The following is a 23,619-nucleotide window of genomic DNA, read 5'->3' as shown; positions in this document are numbered from 1 at the left end:
AAATAACCTGAGATGTTGATACAGCGTCGTAAAACAACCTACTAAAAAAACTTCATTCAGAGGAGGTTATGGTGTTGTGCTTATATTGTGTTGTGTTTAGTTATGGTATAGGCTATATGATGTATGTGATGTGTGTGATGTGTGATGTATGATATATGATATGATATGATATGATATGATATGATATGATATGATATGATATGATATGATATATGATATGATATATGATATGATATGATATATGATATGTGATATAATGATATGGTATGATATATGATATGATATATGATATGATATGATATGATATATGATATGATATGATATGATATGATATGATATATGATATGATATGATATGATATGATATGATATGATATGATATGATATGATATGATATATGATAGATGTTGCTGATATCGTTCTTGCATTCAGGTGACGATATGATAATGATATTATATATGATGTAATGTAATATATCGTATTCTATGAAGAGCACAGGAGAAAAACTTGATAAATCGAAAATTATTGATTTTCTGTTTTAGATGCCCTGTAATAGCACAAGTTATGAAGATTTGTATAGTTTAACTTACAGAGTAACAACTTCATTAGTTCAAAGAAATATGAAGAATAATAACCCAAAGACAAAACAATATAATGAGTCTTCAAACTTTTAATTTGCTCTCCTGTAAAAAAAGTAAAACGTGATTTATCAGGCCCCCCCCCCAGTACTCTTCATGTATAATTTAAATATTGGCTTCAAATTTCACGAATCACTTCACCTGGAGACGGATTGAGAAAGAAAAATCAATTTGTTTTCTTCAAAATATTCTTTGGAAGATAAACTATCTTCCTAGCGCTGTACACTGTATTCTCGCTGGAAGTAGCTTCATTTCCGATTGCACAGGTAACGAAAGGCTTATATTTAAACTCAAGTCGGTTGATTAAGAAAATCAGAGCCAGAGCGGAAAGTGGAAGCATCAGTGTTGTCTGCTCGTAAGTGAGATGGATGAGTCCCTCAGGTGTCCTGCAGCAGCTAATGGGCGGTCGCCTGTTGCCTGGATACCGCCTCTGCTATCAAGTATCTTGTTTTACGGGAACACCAACGTTTCATATCATCTCACTTACCTGATGCTGGAACACGAGACTCCAAACCCTCAGGGCGCTCATTCTGGGAGTGGAGCTATGAAGCAATCCATGCAATCCTACTCGCCATTCCTGGAAAGAAAGCCATTTGTTATTTTCTTAATTTGGAATGCGTCCCGACTGCTCCATCATGAACAAAATGTGTCAGCATATTTGTCTTGTAAAACACATTTTCTTAAATGAAACTTAATAATATTATGTTCAAATTCCGAAGTGTATTGAAACAAATGTAAATCAATTTCAATAATTAATGATGAACTGTAATCATTACCGAACATCTCATTGTATAAAATAATTTCTGTTATTTTAAAAATATTGCTCTCCAGTGCTTTATCAATAAATGGTCTTCACAATCAACATGTTTTAGAATGAAATCATTTTAACATACTCAAAGGCAGATATCCAAGTTATAATCTCTAAGAAAAAGCAAAAGTTAAAAAATTGTACAACTTAACATCTCAAGAAAAGCGTTCTTTAATAAGCGTACCGTTCTCTGGTAATATTACAGACTTTCTTACCAAACAAAAGGAAAGCGAAAAAGAAAAAATGTCGTGAAGATAACACATACTTTCTCATATACATAGTGATTCAGGAGCAATAGTAAATATTTTATAGAGTGGTAGTTAAAAAGTTCATGTAAAAATTTGTTAAAATTTCCAATGGGTGTAGAGATACAGCTGCTTGAATGTTAACAAATCTTGCAACTGACTGGCGAAGTGAGAAAATAAATTAATCCTTCATTACGAATAGAGGCATCGGATGGTCCTAAGACATTTTCTGGCATACAATTTATTAGGCTGAGAAGGACTTCCATATACATTACAACTTCTGGAGAAAAGAGATATTTTCACAAAAAGCTATCATTCTTCCACTTTCGTAACACTATAATCACACAAGTTTCACAGAGTATTCGCCTGGATGTCCCCTAAGTCCTAATGTTTATGTAAAAATGTTTTATTTGGAGTAATAATTCTGTAGATAACTTTTTTTTATTATGAAGTCCATTCTCGTAAATTTGACCATATAACGCCTTCCCTCCAGTTACTTTCATGGGTGCGTCTGAAGGAACGAAGAACAATACATTCACAGTCTCTTCTATTTAGAATCATGCATACTTCTACTCTGAATTATCTGTTATCGCGCTTTCAATTTCTTACAACTCTTCGAAACCGTCATCAAGCACTTCTTTCTATCCCTCATCATAGAACGTTTTTATACTCATCTTCCTATACAATTTCTTACAACTCTTCGAAACAGGCATCAAGCACTTCTTTCTATCCCTCACCATAGAACATCTTTATACTCGTCCTCCTATACTGTAGAAATACCTCGCCTCTGGAATTCGTTACCTAATGACGTCAGGGACTGCCGGACTTTATCACAATTCAAAATTAAATTGGAAAATTTTGTCTTATTTAATGCTTTTTAGGTATTGCTAGAAGTGTTGATTTGTGTTTTTTTTTTTTTTGCTCTAGATTAAAATTGCAAGTTTCCTGTTTAGGTCTATGTTAGTTAATTAGTTAGGATACAATTAATTATGATACTTAATCACTCATTTAAAGTTTGTGTGATTGCAACCTGTGTATATTTTTGTGTGGCTTTACTTTGTTTATAGTGTTTTTTTTTTCCTTTTTATTTCTATTATTGTATTTGTATTTCTGGTGGTGTGGAAGAGAAGACCTGATGGTCTTAACTACACCAGAGTAAATAAATAAAATAAATAAATTCTTTACTCTATTTCCGTAAAGTCTAAAAAATGACTTATTCGGTAAAGTAATTAATAAAGCTCAGTATTTGGTCACATTTAACCCAAGTTAGATAAGCAGTGACTATATACCCAAGGCTGAGGACAGGAGAGGAAGGTGCGTCTCATACTTATCATATATGCAGTGTGTATCATACATGCAGGTACAGTCGGTTGACACAAGAAATTGTGTACAATTGTAAACAATGCTTCAGTAAATATTTGACATACCGAATAATTTATCATATGGCCTATACAACAGGATGTTATAGTAATAATGCTCCAAGCAAATTATATAACAAATTAAAATCTTACAATTAAATTAAGTCAAACACATAAAGCACATAAAAATGAAATTATACATTAAAATTAGCAATCATATTTAAAGGCATTGTAAAAAATAACTAGATAATCTTAGCGTTTCGAATGATTTCTCCCTCTCTATGTTACACGATGCTTGCACCTAAGAAAGCTTCGCTCAACCTCCCTATGTGTCCAGACAAAAAGTGAAAATATAGAATATCATAGGTATATGCATTGTCATATTATTAAGTGGCAATATTCCCATGAGCTATGAATCTCCCAGTTACATCTGTTGTTTCATCCGGCGAAACGCACATTATATTTCCCTTAACATCCCTTATGTGAGTTAAAATATTTTCATAGCAAGGCGCAAAATGATGTTTACGCAGTGTTTATTGCACAATGAAGTTTTATTTTAGTGTATTTTTCTATAAATATCTTAAAATAACGGTTTTCGACTTCTTCAAACAAAATATTAGCTAAGAACATCATGTTACAAAGGTCGTAATAGAACAGTAACTAAGTAGAAGCAACCAAATTTGGAAAGGAAGATATGTTTGAGTCTTCTTGAGATATGTTTAAACATTTTACTGTGTGTTTCGATGTTTCAACGTTTCTTTATGAAACATAATTTATCTGCTCTGATTTCAGAATAGTATAACTCAAGTATTCACTCAAGTTAATCTCAAAAGCTTAGGATTCTTTTCTTTTTGAACAATCATTGCCGTATTTTTTTATATGCAATACTGAATTGATTGCGGGCGAAATGGGGTGGGTGGAGAGTTTTTTACGATTAAATTTGGCTAAAATTCGTTTAGAGCTAGCATAAACAAAACGTACTGCGGTGCAATTCGACTATCAAGATACTCTCATACTTCCCTATATTAATCAAAAACTGAATGTACTAACCCTGCTGCGTGCTGGACGCTATACTATGTACACAGCTAATCTGTTGGCTGTACTGGAATTGGTTCCCAAATCTGTGAATTAGTTCCCAGTTCGTCTCAGAGCTATACTCGAGTTGGTTCCAGGTTGATTTCTCCTGTGTACTGCAATTGGTTCCCGCGCTAGATCAAGACAGAAAACATTTCCTTTCCCATTTTATACAGACTTAGGACTGTCAACTACTATCTACAGCAGTAGGTAGGTTAAAAATGTTTTGTGCTTGGCGGACACTCTGCGTCGAATAACTTCACAATTTTATTTCTGTACTGGTAAAAATTTGAAACAGACGTGTCGCAGGAATGCATATCTACTTACACTGCCATCAGAAAGCTTTTCCATCCAATCTTTCACAAAAGTTTCCTTTTGTTGCATTGTCTTAGGCCTATATTTACTTTTACTCCTAAGCTTAATGTAAGTATCGCACTGAACCTCCTTCAGAGCATCTGCAAGTGCAAATATATTTGGATGTGGAGCACAAAAGTGCGCATTAAGTTTACTGTGACAAGATTCACAACAGTTGGTTGTTCGCTCTAAGGAAGAAGTAAACTCAGCCCATATTGGAGGTGGATGCTCACTTGTTGGTGTAATATAAGTATGGAGGAGGTAATCAAAGAACTGGTCCAATCGATCGTCTATAGGTTTGACAGCCATTAACATCCATGTCCCACACAGCCTGCTACAAAATCACAGCCTTGGATATTTGAACGTGGGGAACCAACTCACGTTGATGATATTTGAACATGGGGAACCAACTCACGTTGATGATATTTGAACGTGGGGAACCAACTCACGTTGATGATATTTGAACATGGGGAACCAACTCACGTTGATGATATTTGAACATGGGGAACCAACTCACGTTGTTGATATTTTGTTTGGGAACCAACTGCAGAACAGCGAATCTGTTTGCAATGGGTCAGTGACCAAACTCTGGATTCTAATAATTAATGTAACCTCGTATCGTTGAATGTCTGCCTGACTAATATTTATGTAAATTGCAATCAATTATTTCATACAAACGTCTTTGGAGATATACCTACACTATTTCTTAGCTTATTTTATACAATTCGATTATTGCCTTGACATCTCGCTGCCAAAAACTATCGCGCGATAGGCAGGCAGGCAGAGCCATACTCCAGAGAACGCCGTCCAGGGAAACGCTTCTATTAGAGCAAATTAAGTATGTAGTTGCGATTCGTAACCCATCTTGAGAGGCCGCTAAACTGTTCAAACTTTACCCTGAGAGATCACTACACTTTATTACATATCCTACGCTAATGAAGACAGTATTTATTAACGTAATATGATAAAACCTGAGTACATTTTAGGACAACAAGTGTTTATGTAATGAATATGTAAAAACAGTCGGCTAGAAAAGAAGGAAGAGTATTGTTAAGATTTTAGTGTGTAGTGGTGCACAGTAAAGTGCTAAACAATAATATGACCTAATTTCTTTAATGGCACAATTAACTTTGTTGAAAAAGACGAAGAGAAAGGAAAAGGGAAGGGAAAAAACTATGATGTAAGGAAGATAAATGAGCAATAGAAGAGAACCAAAGAGAGAGAAAAGGAATGATGGAAACCTATTTCCCTATGAGTCCAGACTTGTTTTTACTTGTTAGGAGGGAGGGAACATACCACACCACGCACTAAGACCTGAGATTTATTGTACACCCCCGATATGGGATGAGTTGCGTTCCCACCGATCCTCTACGCGCACCGACCTAACCACGTAACTCCCTTAACGACCGGTTCCTATAGCCAACAGAGTCCATGTACCATTCCTGCTTCGGCAATGTCCCCAAGGCTCCCTTAACGGTCCGAGGCGGAAGTCCTCCCCCGAGGTCTATCCCGAGTTCCGTTGCAGAAGCTATCCATCATCACCTGAATTCAATCCACGGAGGCCGGTTGAGAGAGCCAGCAGCTTCGGAGGGCCGCCTGTAGACCGATCTGAAGTAACGGGATGATGAATGAAAGGATGATAGGGGAGGAAAGGAAGTGGCGAAGATGAGTGGGGTTCCAATCGCCTGATAAAGTTACCTGATATTCATCCATAGGAGGGAAAAACCCCGAAAAAAACCTCACCCAGGCAACTCGTCTCGAACTGAGATCGAACCCGGACCCGCTGGGTTCGGAGTTAGACTCGCTAACCACTCAGGCACAACGGTGGACGTGTCCAGACTTTATGACAATTATATTGTATCCTTATATTCTGTTACTGGGACACTAATGTATGAACCGAAAAGATTATACAGGGTGTTTCAAAGTAATGGTCAAAAATGTATGCATTAGAAGTAAAAACGAATAGAAGCAAACAAGTTCCAGCAAATGTGGGTCCGCAAACTAACCATTTACGAGATAATCTCACTTTGTGCTGGTTGGGACCCGCTAAATACTAGGTACTAATTTCAACAAAAGCAGTGACAATTTTATTTAATTTAAGTAAAATTCATAATTTTGGCTTCAACACCACAGAAGTGTTAATGAACATACACAAAAGAAACTTTTTTGGTTGGACAACAGTGAAATTTGTGGATAAACAAGGTAAAGTACAGTATGAGCATGTTAACTGAAGAATTTTACAGCAGGTGTCCATGCACTTGAATACAACTGCCAAGTCTTCTTCGCAAAGATCCGTGAATCAGCTCGAACAATCCTGGGTCATTCTTCATTTGCTGGAAGGCATCCTCAATATGATGTTGCAATTCTTCTGGTGTGTCTGTTGTGTAAAATAGGCTTTTTGCATAACCCCATACACAAAAATCCAAAGGGTTTAAATCCGGTCACCTAGGTACAGATCTTGCTCTATCCTTCAACGTTCATATATCATCTCACACTTATAATTAGAATGAAATGGGATGGGGAGAGTGCGACATACTGTTCGTACAAAGCATGAATGTTGCTGCTTTACCGTATCCAGGCGCTCAGTTCACTGGTGGTCCCAACCAGAAAAAAATGGCATTAGCTCTTAAATGGTTAATTTGCGAACCCATGTTTACTGGAACTTCTTTTCTTCTCTTCGTTTTTACTTCTCATTCCCAATTTTTACCATCATTTCTGAAACACCCTGTATTCTGAAATGATACCTTCCACGCGCTTCGTCGACCTTCATGTACCGCCTATGCTGAAGGACCTAGCGCAAAAACGACGCATACTAGAGCATATGTTCAGTTTTATTGACATCATACGTCCATGGTGTTATTTTGTATAATTTATTCTAATGTTCAACAACTACTTGGAACATGGGAGGAGTGATAGTAGGAGGAAGAAGAATAAAATGCATAAGATTTGCTGATAATATGTCGTTGTTAGCAGAAGAGGAGATGACACTAAGGGATATGCTACTGGTGCTAAATGACAATTATTGTGAACAGTATGGAATGAAGATAAATGCTAACAAGACGAAGACCATGGTTATAGGAAGAAAAATACAAAATATAAACCTGCGAATTCTAAATGAGGCAATATATCAAGTGGACAGCTTCAAATACTTGGGATATACTATAAGCAGTAACATGAGCTGCTGCCAGGAAGTCAAGAGGAGGATAACAATGACCAAGGAAGCTTTTAATAGAAAAGAGAGAATTTTCGTCGGACCTCTGTAAAAATAACTAAGGAAGAGACTAGTGAAGTGCTTTGTATGGAGTGTGGCATTGTATGGGGGCAGAAACATGAACATTACGACGAAGTGAAGAGAAGCGAATAGAAGCATTTGAAATGTGGATATGGAGAAAAATGGAACGTGTGAAGTGGACAGAGAGAGTAAGAAATGTGCAGACCGATTATTTAGTCCTGACAGCTCAGCGACGCGAAAGAGGGGAAGTAATAGGAGGAGTGGGGAGAGTTCCGGAGTAGAGATAAGGGCGAGCGGTCGCTAAAGGAATGCAGTACAGCTTAATTGTGCTGGAAAAATACCGCTATACTGCACGCATGACATCCGATCGCTCCGAAGGCAAGCGAGTGAATAACCCAAACACCCCTTGGCGTAACTAAATGGACTCGCCTGACTCAGACGCACATCTTCGGCGACTGTCGGGACTAAATAATCGTACTATAGCTATGTTGGAAAGAGTGATTGAAGAAAGAATGATACTGAAACTGATCTAAAAGAGAAAAAGGAATTGGTTGGGTCACTGGCTGAGAAGAAACTGGCTACTGAAGGAGTTCGGGGTAGAAGATATCAGATCATAGACGATATTAAGATATATGGATCATAAGATGAAACGAGGAGGGCAGAAAATAGGAAAGATTGGAGAAAGCTAGGTTTGCAGTGAAAGACCTGCCCTTGAGCAGAACACTAAGTGAAATGACACCCTGTATCGGAATAGTTACTTAACTTTCGTTTCCCAGTAAAGGTCGATTGCAATATACGTAACACACCTCAACTGCTTACATATCTCTCTCTCTCTCTCTCTCTCTCTATATATATATATATATATATATGGAACCAATAACTGGTTCGGAAATGTTGAAGACATTGTATTTAACCACACTGTTGAAACGCCTAAAAACTGCAACACGATCCTTACATTGGAAGAAGTGCCAAGTTGAGAGCAAAATTATAAAATGACCATAGCCTACATGTTGTCGACCAGCGAGATAAGTGAACATAATGTGGCAACGCTTTTAAGGAAAGTCCCAACACGTTCTGTTATTACCTCACGAGGGAATGAGGGTACGAACGTTAAAGCTCGTCTCAGTTACAGGAGCGACGTTTAGCCTCATATCAATGGCCATAAGTAGGCAGGCTCAAGGCTAGATCTCCTTTCCTTTTCTGTACTTGCGAGTGAAACTTACCACAACAGATTACAATAGCACGACCGCTTGAGATAACACAGAACAAATACAATTCAGTAGTCAAAGCAGACAGACAACACAGGACAAATAATTCAAAGGATTCACGTCAACTTTGACTGAAGAATAAATCTTCATTATCCATACAAGAAATCCAATCCCGATCCTTTGAATTTGTAATAGTTAAAACAAAAATTATTCATAAGCAGAGACCGGATTTTAAAGGGAAAATATTAATTAAAAAAGGGGAAAAAAAAGTTAACATATTCCGAAAAAGACTTTAAAAGAGGGATATAACGTAATAAAAAAAGAAAAGCATAACCACTTCTATTTTCACTTCACTGCATCAAGAAAGAAATTGTACTCAATTATATTAAACATTTCGTGGGCTCAGAATGACAAGGTTCTATCTGAAATTTTTAGCAAAATTGAGATTTTTGTTGCATTAAATTCTGCTACTTCACAGCTATCTACCATATAAATTATATGTTGATATCTCAACTATTGTTCGTGATAAAGTTAGTTTGAAAAGGTTCTAATCTGCATTGATTTTATTAACAACCAAACTTTTAAAATGCTCTCCTGTAAAATTTACTAAACACTAGATAGAATTTTGTCATTCTGAACCCTTGATTTCAACATGTTTAAAGGTCAGAATCTGTCTCTTTAAATGTAAAATATCTTTGTACATCAACGAGAGCCAGTGGTGAATACTTGATTAGGACTATTAACTCCAAATCACTGCACTTCACTAGTTTTTCAAGGTCAGGATTGTTTTATAAATTTTACCTAAATTTGTCTTTTACAAATTTTACTAATCCGCTCTCTCTGGCCAGGGCCGGATTTAGGTATAGTGCCGCACCTAGACAGTGCTAAAATTTGCCGTCCCCCCAACTCCCACAAACAGTTTATGAGCAGCTAATATACAGGTCATTTTTAGTTTAAATTAGTTTTAAATGAAACAATTTAAATGTTACAATTCAGAAAACAATAAATTACTGGAATCAAAATACATGCGTCTAACTTATGAATTATAAAGATTTCCATCGCACTTTCTTCAAAGAGAAAGCATCGATGATGTCATTAAAGTAGATCTGACGAAGCATATCAGACTCGATGCAAAGAAATATATTTAAACTTATTCATTGTCGAAATAAAATTTATTTCTGAAAGCCAGGCTATGGTTTATTTTTAAGCATTGTTTTTTTTTTGGTGGTATAATTATTACGAACATTTCTTACTTCGTTAGGAAGTATAAAATAGTCTGAATAAATTCCAACTCTTTGAGGAATAGGTTTCTTATCGAATTATATAGTGCACATGCTGGAAAGTGATTACGTAGTATTGTTGAGGATACATGTTGGAAATGTAGATGAGAGTTGTGATTAATAGCTATTCATAGTAATATATAATAAACACAGATCCAATTTGATTTTCAACAATGTATTCCTTTTTATAGGCATACAAGCAGTTAAATTTAATCAGTTTCATATATAATAACGTGATACCGGCATTGCAATATAACTATGCAGCTACATACTTTCCTTTTACTCTCGCCACGACCACGACAATGCGATAACAAAACAATATCCAACTTCCACAAGGTGTTAAAGAACAAACTTCAAAAAATATTTCACCAACAAGTGTTTTAAAAACATATTTCACTCAAGAAAAGGAAAGAAAAATGGAAAAGAAAGAGAAAGAAAATGCCGCCCACTCCCCTAGAAATTGTCGCCAAGGGCAACTTCCTAGGTTGCCTACGCCTAAATCCGGCATTGTCTCTGGCTCGTTGTCTCCTACTGCAGCTACTGCCTGCTTCGCATCCAGTGTTGCCAACACATAAATTGTTTTCCCGTTTGTCTAATAGCTGGAAATCCGTCATTTATTTTATTTTATTGGGTTATTTTACGACGCTGTATCAACATCTAGGTTATTTAGAGTCTGAATGATATGAAGGTGATAATGCCAGTGAAATGAGTCCGGGGTCCAGCACCGAAAGTTAACCAGCATTTGCTCGCATTGGGTTGAGGGAAAGCCCCGGAAAAAAACCCAACCAGTAACTTGCCCCGACCGGGATTCGAACCCGGGCCACCTGGTTTCGCAGCCAGACGCGCTGACCGTTACTCCACAGGTGTGGACGAAATCCGTCAGAAACAATAAAAATATAAATAAATAAATAAATAAATAAATAAATAAATAAATAAATAAATAAGACCCACTCAATATATCTATACACAAATAAAAAGCAAATTTTCACACAACTTAATTACCAAACCTGATTAAAATATTAATTCCTTAACCTCTGACTTGATTACTACGAGGAAAATCTTAAACAGGGGATTCTTTAACATGGTACGGCACAGTTCAATGATAAAGTAAAATCCCCCAAAAATTAAACAAATAAAATTAGAGCAGCTAGAAAAGTCAAAAGACGATGTAAATAGTAATTTCCGCCAGAAAACACGTCTCCCTACAAAGCCATTCTTTTCCCGTTCCCACGTTGAAATTCGCCACCGTCAGTTTTGACGGAATTTCCGTCCAGTTGGCAGCACTGTTCACACTTTCTGACTACAACACGGGTGGAAGGGCATACTGGTCGAGTCCAAACCTAGAGTGAGATGGGTATAGAACACGTGTTTATTCTATCTTCCCTCAGTCTGCATCAGTATAGGCAAGTGGTCGTCAGCACTCGCTGAAATGGGTAGAGTGCATGGAGGATAAGGAAATATGCTCCGTCGTGCACAAGGAATAGAGAGGCAGCATATCCACCAGCAGCTGCGAATGCACTCTAGGGCAGTGTCTGGTCCGTGGGTAAGAGACGCTAGCCCGAGAGTGCAGTGTTCTGATGACTGCTGATATAGGCGTTTGTTAATTTTCCTATCATAAAATAAATTGTCAAGGCTTTCGTCATGTATTGCCAAAAAAGGAATAATAAGGAGAGATGTTATTGGAAAGGGGAACACAGACTGAAAATGGGGGAGAGGGAATCTTCAATATTCAAAACAGTCAACGCTATTATCGATTATTTCATATTTGGTGATATAACATAAAAAAGGATTCGCTTTAAAATTCAGTTCTTATATCATAAGCAGGCTTCGAGACTTCGGACCCGATAGAGTAGTTAGGTGGGAAATCCGCATAACGGCGTACTGAGTATAGTGGTAAAGCGTACAGTGGGTGGGGGTACTGTAGAATGAATGCCAACAAATACGCAAAGGAAAACGCTCCGGATTTGAAGGTTTTGACGAATAATTAATATTTTCGAACTGTGTCTGAAACTATTACACGGTTAGAAAAGTCAGAGCCAGAGATGCCGGAAGCCCTTAAATTAGTTGAGGAAATGACACAGAGAATTAATGAGACACCAAGTACACAGGTTACTGAACGTGTAAGACAGAAGTGGAAATCAATTTTATATAAAAATAACGGATATGGAACATTGTGTAATATAAACAGCAAATTAGTGGGCATAGAGTCATTCGAGAATAAAGGATTGTCTCTTAGAGACTGCAATGATGTTAGGTTTTTTTCGTTTTGCTCCTATCACGTCATGCGACGTAGAGCGCAGCTTTTCACAGTACAAACTGTGTTTGGCAGATAAGCGAAAAAGATTTACGTTTGAGACACTGAAAATGTATCTTGTAGTACATTGCAATTCGGTACTGTAACTGCACTTCCTAAAGACGACCAATAGGATAAATGAAGAAATTAAAATTGCTACATGTTTATTTTCACCATTAACATTGGGTATAATTAAACACAAATGCTTATAAAAGACAGGAGAATAAATGCTTTCCACATCCTTTTGACATTGTCATTGTGTAATGTATATTTACTTTCAGAATGTACATATGTGTGTGTTTCCCCATACTACCGTACTCTACTCTATACAGCAACGTTGTAACCTCAACACATCTCTACCTTTCACTACCTGCAGCGGATCAATAACCTATAGTACATGCACAGTAAACTTATTGTATCGGGTCCAAAGTCTCGAAGCCTGATCATAGGCCACACGAAGTCAAAGAACATACTGTATAATCTGTCCAAATAAGAAGCATTTTATTGCCAATTGTTTTGAGTAACGAGACATAAAGAGCCCAACACAGCAGGTGATCCTTCAAGTTGTACCAATTTTGTCCTGATGGAACCTGTATGTAGTTTCGAAACGTTGGACATGTTCCAGCACAGATTCGAATACCAAGTCTATTTCTGAATACAATCACTGTGGAAGCTTAAAAACTTTAGCAAGAAGTCAAGTTTATAGTACTATTCAAAACAAGTTAGTAATCTCATATCGCTTGGATTTGTAGTCACAAGAAACTGAGACAGCGTAAGACGAACGTAATTCGAAGGACACAAAACCATTAGAAGAGTCGTTGGATGAGGAACTAAGTAAAATTTATTGAGCATATCTCATTCGGAATGATGTAGTGAATATCTCTCGTCATTTATGGAGAGCAATTTATAATGCCTCCAAAGAGCCTGAAGTGTCATGGTGACACAGAACGGACATCAGTCATGTAGACTATAATTTTATGGAATTCAGATGGGCGGTACTATCATCATAAAACTCGGTTTAAAAACTAATAAAATGCCGATGCTTCTAGCGGGTTTCGACCCTCAAACCATACGACAGTTGTAAAAAATGTATACTACAGATTCAAAAATGATTAACATTCACGAGGGAATAATTAACTCGGCACCGAGAGCAAATTAATCAAGCACAGCACGCCTGTTTTAGGACGGGTAACATGACTAACACACAGTCTCATATTTTAATCACAAATTACTTCAGGAGCTGGACAAAGTAACAACTTCTGGTGTAAGTTCTGTTTGTACATCATTACAAACTCTGATTCAATTCAGTTAATTGGTCCACGTAACCGGAATGTTGTTTATGTCACAGCGCTAGAGGGCTTTCACATTAAACAAAGCGACCAATTGCTATTCTCTGGCTTGGTTCGCAAAAAATACTCACTAATTAGAAACAGCTACACGAGATATTAAAATAACAACTAATTTATTGTTTTCGATAATAATAACGGTTATATTTATTACTATGATTATATTATGATCATTATTATTGTTATTATATTATTATTATTATTATTATTATTATTATTATTATTATTATTATTATTATTATTATTGCTTTCTGCCCAATGTGAGGTCTTTACTGCAAACCCAGCATTGTCCGTTCTTTCCTCTTTTCTGCCTTTCTCTTAGTCTTCGCATATGATTCATAATATCTAACATCGTCTGTCATCTAATATCTTTGTCTGTTCCAACTTCTTTTCTCCCGTTAACCATTCCTTCCATGCATTCTTCAGTAGGCAGTTTCTTCTTAGCCAGTGACGAAGCCAATTTCTTTTCCTTTTTCTGACTAGTTTCAACATTACTCTTCCTTTACTCACTCTTTCAAACACAACTTTACTTCTTATTCTGTCTGTTCATTTCACACGCTCCATTCTCCTCCATATTCATATTTCAAATGTTTCTATCTTTCTCTTCACTTCTTCGTAATGTCCATGTTTTTGTCCCATACATTGCTACATTCCACACAAAGCACTTCGCCAGTCTCTTCCTTAGGTTTCATCCGGAGGTCAGCAGAAGATGCTCCCTTGTCTATTAAACATTTTATTTCGCGGTACATTAAATAATATCTTTCTTTACTCTCTAGACCAGTCATGTCAACTGATGCCCATAGGAGCAAGCGCGCGCTTTAGCGCTCAGGAGAGCCTGAGCGCTTTACAGCGGAAAGGAAAGAGACAGATCAGATAGGTAGTATATGCCGCTTGGTTGAGCTATATACACGGATGCCCAGCACTGATTCAATGGATAAAGCTAAGAGAACTTGTTAAAAATGTGCCCCTGTTAATATTTAGATTTGTCTGAGAAGTAGCCTATAAATGCATTATAAGAATGTAAGTTTTAATTTTAATGCTAATTTTTCACAAGCTTACTTGTTTATTCAAAAAGAATATTTTCTTAACTTGTTTTACAGAAAAGTGAAATTTTCAGATATGTTTATTTAGTAGCCTTATAGGTAGCTACTGAAACAATGTTTTCGTAAATGTAATATATCGTAATTAGGCCTATGTATTACTGAAGATGTGTATTACAAATTTTGAAAATATTCGCGTGGGAAATATTTGTAAGAAAATGAATTAACAAAGCAACTACTGGTATATCATAAACAAAAGACATGTGCCCTTGTGTTGTAAAAACGTCAACTCTATAGCTTCAGCAGATTTCGAGAAAATAATTTATATTCTGATGATGGGAAGTTGCCCACCAATATCACCTTAAAAGCATAAAGCGATTAAGAGTTTTGTTACGTACTATTAGTTACAGTTAAAACATATACATAGGTAACTTTGCTTTGTACTATAATATTGTTTTGATTATTTTGATTACTTTTATAAGGCTAAAGATACCATCAATATCAATTTCAACATATCATATCATAATCTCTTTCTTTGAGATATAACTTTCTTTATGAATGATGTGTTTCATTCACTTAGTATAGTATAATTGTACTGCTATGGGATTTATGTGAATATTCCTTCTTCACTCTCTATTATGTTATTAACGTTTTAAACACAATTGCAATATTAAGAAATTAGTGTTAGTACTTTTGTTCGCAGATAATATAGATAATGAAAGAAGCCATATGAAAATAACGAATAAAATTTCACGTTCAGTTTGAAGTTTGTACACCACTATTTCTTAATCCAACAGGCTGCTTATTCATATACATAATCGTTCCTCCTTCCATACCTAGCGCTTAATACTCGCGCACGAAGTCAAGGTCAGAAAAAATGCGCTTGCTTTGAGATTACTGCTCTAGATCCTCTATTTCTTCACATTTCTCTTTCATCCAGTCTTCTTTTGCGTTATCAGTTTCTCTTCTTAGTTCGTTGTTAAGTTTCCTGTAGTTTCTTCTACCTTCTTCTGTGTTGATGTTTTTCCATTTTTCTCCTCTCCTCCATCTTCTCCAACATTTTCCCTCTGACCCAAGGTTTCTTAATTCTCACACCTTCTGTGTATCCTACTGTTTCTTCTGCTGGTGTTTGTATACAACTTTTTAAATGAGTCCAACACTCATTACTATTCTCAGGTATGGATTCTAATGTAGCGGCTTTCTCATGATTTGACTAATCAGGCCCTCCGGACTTCACCGAAATTCACCGCAAGGGTTAAATATTAAGATACGATAGAGTTGCCATAAACTCTGGACACATAGAGAAATAGGCCTACATCCATTACTTTTCTCTCTTTAGTTCTCTTCTTTTGCTCCTTTTTCTTGAGATTTTTGACCCGATCAGAGGCCAGGAAATCCCAATTAGCCTTTGCCCCCCATGTTTACTCTACCCTTGGAAAAATATAGCCTAAAGGTGTTTAAAATGTATAAAGTAAGTAAGTAACTCAATTCCCAACTAACAATGATACATATTGCACTAACTGTCTTTTCTAAAATATTTGCACTTTGATTTCACAAAAAATGTGAAGTTTATTTTCATTATACTGTAAAGTTAGTTTTTTTTTTAGTTGTGACATTGTTCTTCTCAAGGTGTGATATGTTTATAAATATTTAAATATGTAGAATGTATTTTATGATATGTAGATGTATATATTTTATTCTATGAATAAATGTATATATTATGTTTGTAAATATGTGAATATTACAAAGTATGGTTATATGTAAAAGACAATTCCGTTCATGTTTGTTGCATTGTAACTTTTTGGTGGGTCAAAGAGCCTGTTGTCAAACTTCTCCTCATAGATCAGACCGCGCGAGGTGCTTGTGATAGGATTTGGTAGGTATGCATTATACCTCACGTCCACAGGTCGGAAGTACCAGTCCTAGTAATAGCATTTTATGTAAACAATCTAACTGGTTCCAGCATTTTTGCAGTACGCAATCTAAGTAGCTCTCAAGAGTCAACCAAACTCTGGCCTGATGATAGGGTAAAATATAATATAAGCAGGTCGCAGAATTTTTTATGTAAAACCCCCAACTAGGTCCCGGAATTTCTTAAATACAGTGGATTTCGCTTAATAGGACCACGTTGGACCATGTGTTTGGTCCAATAAAGCTACATATTAGGACCAAGCTTAGAGGGACAAATACAGTACACGTCAATGTATCTAATTCCGGTTAAAAGGACCAGTCGCATTATTGGACCAAAACGCATGGTCCCAACAGTGGTACTATTAAGCGGAATCCACTGTACTGCGCGTTCAGTGTGACATGAACGCTGAGCGCTCATGTTGCCAATTTCTTAATTTCTTCATTTATGAGGTAGTTGGAAAAAATTGTTTCGCACGAGTCCGCACACATTAGAGGAACTCCAGAAGAATTTCAGTTGATGAGCTTAGACGAGTGAGTGCCAACATACTGTATTCTTATGATATCAAGCTTGTACAGGGACATCATTTTATTTTTACTTCAATTTTTATTGTACCTGAGTTTTTTAATGTACTTCACTCCCACCCCTTCTACTAGTAAACTTCCAACCGTTCACAATACAGAGCCGAGGGCGCGTAAGCAGTACTGAGTGAGTACAGTACGTTCCAGAAATATGTTCGCGTTTTCCAGTGACGAAAGAGCTTTCAGTATTGAATCATATTTTCGCACAGGTACTGTCGTCCGTTTGCATACGTCGCATCCCGGTTTCCCCCACCTGCTTCTGTTCGCTCCTCTGTAAAGTCTAGTAGCTGGGCTGTCTTAGCTCTTTTCTGAAAACATTAATTTCTGTTAGGAATTGGACGTCTACGTAATATTACACAAGTGTTTAAAATAACTTAAATAAAAGGGTCTCGTTAAGTAATTAACTGTCACGTGATTCCCTCCCCCCTTTCTACGACCCTGCGGTAAAACCACTTGAACGGACAGTAGATAGCATTTCTGAGTAATTTTAAATTTTCGGATCGGGCAGAAGTGAAGATTGAATTTACAGTACGTAAGGTACTCTTTTATAGAGTAGGTGTAGAATTATTTCAACATGAGTTACTCGTACGAAGGACGAAACTGGTAATTGGAATTAGGTACAATAGTCTATAGTGTGATAATATGCATAAAAGAACTGAAGCCTGTATCGAAATGAACGGCCACCATTTTAAAAAATGTGTTTAAATATCCATATTATGATTATTTTTCAATTTAACTTCGTTCTCTATATTGTACGCTAATGTGCTGTAGATAGTATAATATACACTGCATAATGAATACGTTCGCATGGATAGCTCAATTCATGAGTAAAAACACTAAGTGTTAATATTGTACTGTATTTTGATTAAACAAAAATCGTAATGAAAATTATCAAACTCAAAATTGCGATATTTCCTAGTTTACGTAAATGGATGAACTACTTTTCTTCCCTCCTATACCTACTCCAGTCATGAAAGGGGTAGCAAACGGTGTTTCCTGTTTCAATCGTTAATAGAAAGGTATAGCCAGATTAATATTAAAAATGTTAGTAAAAATAAAATGATGTCCCTGTATATACGAACGGAAGGTAGACACTTTGAACATCTAAACCGTAAGGTAGATTTCATAATCCATTTCTGCTTCCGCCGTTGTAGGCAACATTTTACCGGCTGATGCTCGATCTGACGCCCGGGAGCCAATTATCGTTCTGCGGCAGCCAAATAAAATAAGGATCCTGTATATCACGAAATTACTGCTTTCAATCAGAGTTGCAACGCTTGCAACACAAGTGTTCAGTGACAAATGTGGGATGCGAATGTCACAAATGACATTTGCACGGCTGAAGTACTGGTAAGTATGGAAGTGTAAAGAGCAGGAATCGAATGAAAGTAAAGCCAAAAGCGTGGATTGGCTAGAGATAGAGGGATTAGCCGCACTTTGGTGCAGCGGATTCTAAAGTAAACAAATATCATGTCAATCACACATGCAATTACTGACATAAATTAATATCTAAAGTATTACTCGAAGAAAAAAAGTATCTTCATGCCCAATAACAATATTGCATAAACTTTCGACTCACTTTAAACAGGTTCAAAATATTATTCCTGCATGATTTTTCCTTATTACAGATAAAGCACATATTTGTTATAGGAAACAAAAATCTTTACTTACTGTAATTCTTCACAATAAAAATCGTTACGTTTTAAGACTATAACGTAGGCACATTGCGCCCTGACACAGCGGGCGCCGCCTTGAGTTTTCATGGACGAAGATTGTTTTTCTCATGAAATCTTGATCAATCTCTGTGATCGTGATGAATTTGGAGAGCTACAGTGAGTAGAGATATCCGATTTCCGGCAGAGAGGATTATCATGGTGACGACACGTTACACAATGATCCGAAACGCTAAAAACACGGAAAAAATTAACAACTCCCTTCTAGTGGCCATAGGCCTATTTACTCGAAATTTGGTACACTGATTATTATCAAACGTATGGAATTTTTAATAATATTTGGAAAAGAATTACCACCCCTCCTGAGGGGGTGAAATCATGCGTTCTGTAATACTGTAAGAGTCAAAGAATAGATTCCATAACACTTCTTATATTTTATTGCATAACGCGATAAATGCAACAAATGTATGTATACGAGCACATTAGCAATCCGTTATACTGTGTAAGGATTGAAAAATTGCATATGAAGTTTAGAAGTTTATAATTATTAAAATTATATCTAAGCTGTATATAATTATGTTTTTTTTTTTTTGTGACATTTTATTTTTATATAGGCTACTGCCTCTTCGATAAATTCTGACTAACTAGGAAACACACGGCTTCCTCTCCAGACATTTTCGCGGGCTGTTTCTTTCCCAACTTCGAAGATTCCCGAATATTTTTGACTCTAGAGTACTGACAACCAACTGGCTGCACGCGGTGCTATGTGCAGGTATTGAGCACGGTGCAGGCTCAGTGCGAGCGGAGCAGTGGACGCGTACAATATCTTCTCGGTAGTAGTGGTGGCTCGTAGATCGACGCCTGTTTATCATAGAAAGTAACCCGTTAAAGTGAAAGCCTTTGACGCCAACAAACAATTTTAATCCTGAATGGGAAGCAACATACTTCATGGAATGTAGTAAAGTTCTGTGTAGATTTTTCGAATTATTGGAAGAGATAAATTTGTTTCTGGAAATGAGTGGAGAACTTGTTGCAGAGCTGGAAAATACAAATTGATCACAGATATGTTCTGTAGTACTCAAGCTTTAAAAATATTCTATCATTATTGGAACGTCAACTGTCCAAATTTTCCCAGGTTGGCACGTGTAGCCCGTGACTCTGATTTCTTAGAGATGAGCTATTATGTTGAAAATCTCCAGTTGTTTTCTTACGAATGACTTTGAGGACATATTTCAAGATTTGAGTTACCTAAAAATGGATTTTGATCTATTTGCTACAAAGTTTCGCATAAATATTGATGATACTTCCAAAGAAGTTCAACTGGAATCAACTTGAAATGTGGCATTGAGTTGGCTGATAGTTACAGGAACAAACTTAGTTTGCTAGACTTTTACAGCCAATTTCTTAAGTCACGATTCCCATGTCTCCTTAGGCGTGAGACATCTTTAATTTCAATGTTTGCTTCCGCCTGTGTGTGAAGCTTTAGTTTCAGCTATGAAACGTAACAAAGGCTATGAAAGAGCCAACCTCAGTGATCATAAGGGTTCAGAGTTGTGTTTCATTATGTCCAAATATAGTTCATATCGTATAGGCCTAAACCAAAAGATATAAAAAAGCAAGATCGTGTACCGAGTAAATCTGAAAGTGTCAGACTTTTAATTCAGATATGTATCCATTGCACAATTTATATCACTTAAATTTGAAACCATCTTTCCAGTATAATCGTTGTATTTAACAATATGTTTTGTTTATATTTTTCAACATGCCCAGTGTATAAAGTACAGTTTCATTTGTAAATTGCTAACTTTCATTGACAATGTATTGTTTCGTTCTTATATAACTACACTTAAGGTATGTACGTATTAACGTTTTGGAGGAAAATCTACATTTTTTAAACCAACCTTTTTAAGATATTTATCAGACAACATATGAAAGTAGACTAACATAACCATATATCAGAAACTTCAATTTCACTTTTTGATTCCTTAAAAAAATGATTAATTAAAAATTATTCTATTTCTTCAAAATGCCATATATTTTCTAAAAATTACTCAATTTTGAAATTTCCTTCACTGAGTTATTGCTGTTTATGCGTACAATGCTCTGTACTAGGATTTTGCAGCTAACATTATTACAAAGAAAATTTTAATCATAAAAACGCCATTTCAAACGTTAATACATACCTTAAAAAGATGTTGCAAGTATATGCTACAATCAAATTGCATTTAGTTATATTGGTTCAATGTATTATTTGTATTTCTATAATGTAGGCTATTTGCATTTAGGTGTTTAGGATATAGGCGTAATTTAGTGTTAGCACAAGCGGAAAATGAACAGAGTTTATCAAAGCGCATGATGTATTCTTCTTTACTATCTGATCATCTCTAGTTTAATGGTAAACTCAACTACAGATTACAGAGACAAGCAGGCCGCCACTGCGCTACTTTCCCGCCGACACAGATCCTGCACCGTGAGCACCATGCGCACAGAAGTAACACTGCGTGCTTGCCAGTTGGTTGACGGTGCTCTGGAGTCTAGAAGATTTTGTGATTGTAATTTATTTCAATAATTTTGCAGTTGCTTCGTTCAATCCTCAAACTCATTGCCGCTGCAAAAGTTAACTTTTAAGTGTTAGGCTACATTCTCTTCTCAATTTATTTTCCTGTTTTTCTACGTTTATTTCTTTCGCTCAATTCTTCAAACATTTTTATTGGCGGCCAAGTATTTCATCATTACCAAATGCGCTTACCGTGTCTCCAGACAGGTCCGAAAGCAAAAATATTTCCTTTTCTTTAGCCAAACTGAATATTTTTTCAGAAACATAGTAGTAGACATTAGTTTACACGAATTCCGACGATAGTAGGCCTAAGATAAGAAAAACTTAGTTTCAAAAGATTGTAGAGAAAATTTTTACTTTGTCCTCTACGGGGAAATAAAATTTTTGCATCAAATTGTTCATAATGAAATCATTTTTCACACGTTACACCGTACTTCTTTCTCCATAAATTTCAATATGAGGTTTACAACCGCTTACCGTACTGTCAATTCCATTATGAATACACTGCGGTATAATATAATTTCTCACTGACTGAAAGAATATCATCTTCACGCATGATTTAATCGTAACTGGTGTGTATTAACCATATTTTCTTAGCCGGCCCGGATGGCTCAAGCGGTAGGGGCACGGCATGTCTCTATCGCTTGGTCCGAACGCCCTCTGGCCGGACTAAATTAAAAAAAAAAAACCCCCACAAGAGTTTCAAAACATTTCGAGGTCTTGTCTTAAGGAATCCTTAAAAACAACAACATTCAAGATATTTATGAGTGACGCGAGTGTTGTAACTTGTCCTATTGCGCACGCAAGTGCTGTTTTGTGAACATTTCAGCAAATGGCAACCTATAGCAGAATAGTACTTTTTCGAAGTGTTCTAACACGTTAGAGAAAGTAACAGAATAAATATCATCGTGTCCTTTAGGTCCTTTTTTCTGAAGTCAACAAACTTGAAACATTAAATTTTTTCGATATAATTTTAAATGGATGTTAATTATAGCCTACACTGGATAATGATGAGATCAAAGATACATCGAAAACTTCTCAATGAATCACTGCAAAATGTATGTAAAAATAAGAGGCTTCAATATGTTGCAAAAATAACTTCAAGAGAAATTTCAAATTATAGGCCCTATTTCCTGATTGAAGATGGCGAACAGAATGTTCAATTTTCGAAACCTATAAACCTAAAAATTGTCCCGCGCCGTGGCGTCGCGGTCTAAGGCATCCTGCCTAAGACTCGCGTTACGGAATGCGCGCTGGTTCGAGTCCTCATGGAGGAAAAAATTTTCTCATGAAATTTCGGCCAGTGTATGGGACCGGTGCCCACCCAGCATCGTGATGCACTTGGGGAGCTACGATAGGTAGCGAAATCCGGTTGCGAATGCCAGCTATAACGACTGGGGGGATCATCGTGCTAACCACAAGATACCTCCATTTTGGTTGGATGATCGTCCACCTCTGCTTCGGCATGTGGGCGTGAGGCCAGCAGCCGGCTGTTCGGTCTAGGCCCTTCACGGGCTGTAGTGTCACGGATTATTATTAAATAAACATAAAAATTACAATTACATATACATAGCTAAAATGTTGTTTGCATGAAAGACAGACTTCAAAATAACATCAGAATGTCATTTTCAACTTCATATTCTAAAGTTGGGAATAAAAATTTTGTCTGGTTTTTCTCTAATTCGGGCCGCTGTGCGTGTACGTTGCTCTCCTTAGGCATGTGGACATGAGGCAAACAGTCGGCTGTTCGGCTTAACTTCCACGGACTTGCGCCACGGATTTAACTTAATTTGATTCTAAGCATTGCACCCAACGCACTCATTTTTTCCAGCGTTAATGCATTCTGCGATTCTACTGCGGGATTCTTTTTACTGCAAGAGACATGCTTCGTTGGCTCAGTCATAACGCCAGCAGCACCCCTTAAGGCTAATGTAGTAACTAAATTCCCCATGACACTGCTGCAAGATGACGCGCGAAGTTCGCTGTTACGAGAAATGCTGCCATCTGAAGTTTAACTACTGAAC

General features: G+C 36.6%; 1 long non-coding RNA gene across 1 annotated transcript in view; it reads right to left on the bottom strand.

Annotated features, from left to right (window-relative positions):
• LOC138692888 (uncharacterized) overlaps positions 1-23,619 on the bottom strand; it is a 221,769-nt gene that overhangs the window by 136,747 nt on the left and 61,403 nt on the right. The window contains exon 2 of the long non-coding RNA XR_011330156.1: positions 1,125-1,214. This is a non-coding gene — a long non-coding RNA (uncharacterized lncRNA). The remainder of the gene's footprint in view (positions 1-1,124; positions 1,215-23,619) is intronic.

Source organism: Periplaneta americana, chromosome 17 (genome assembly GCF_040183065.1).
Source record: "Periplaneta americana isolate PAMFEO1 chromosome 17, P.americana_PAMFEO1_priV1, whole genome shotgun sequence".
Lineage (NCBI taxonomy): Eukaryota > Metazoa > Arthropoda > Insecta > Blattodea > Blattidae > Periplaneta > Periplaneta americana.
This window is presented reverse-complemented; position numbering and strand designations above follow the sequence as displayed.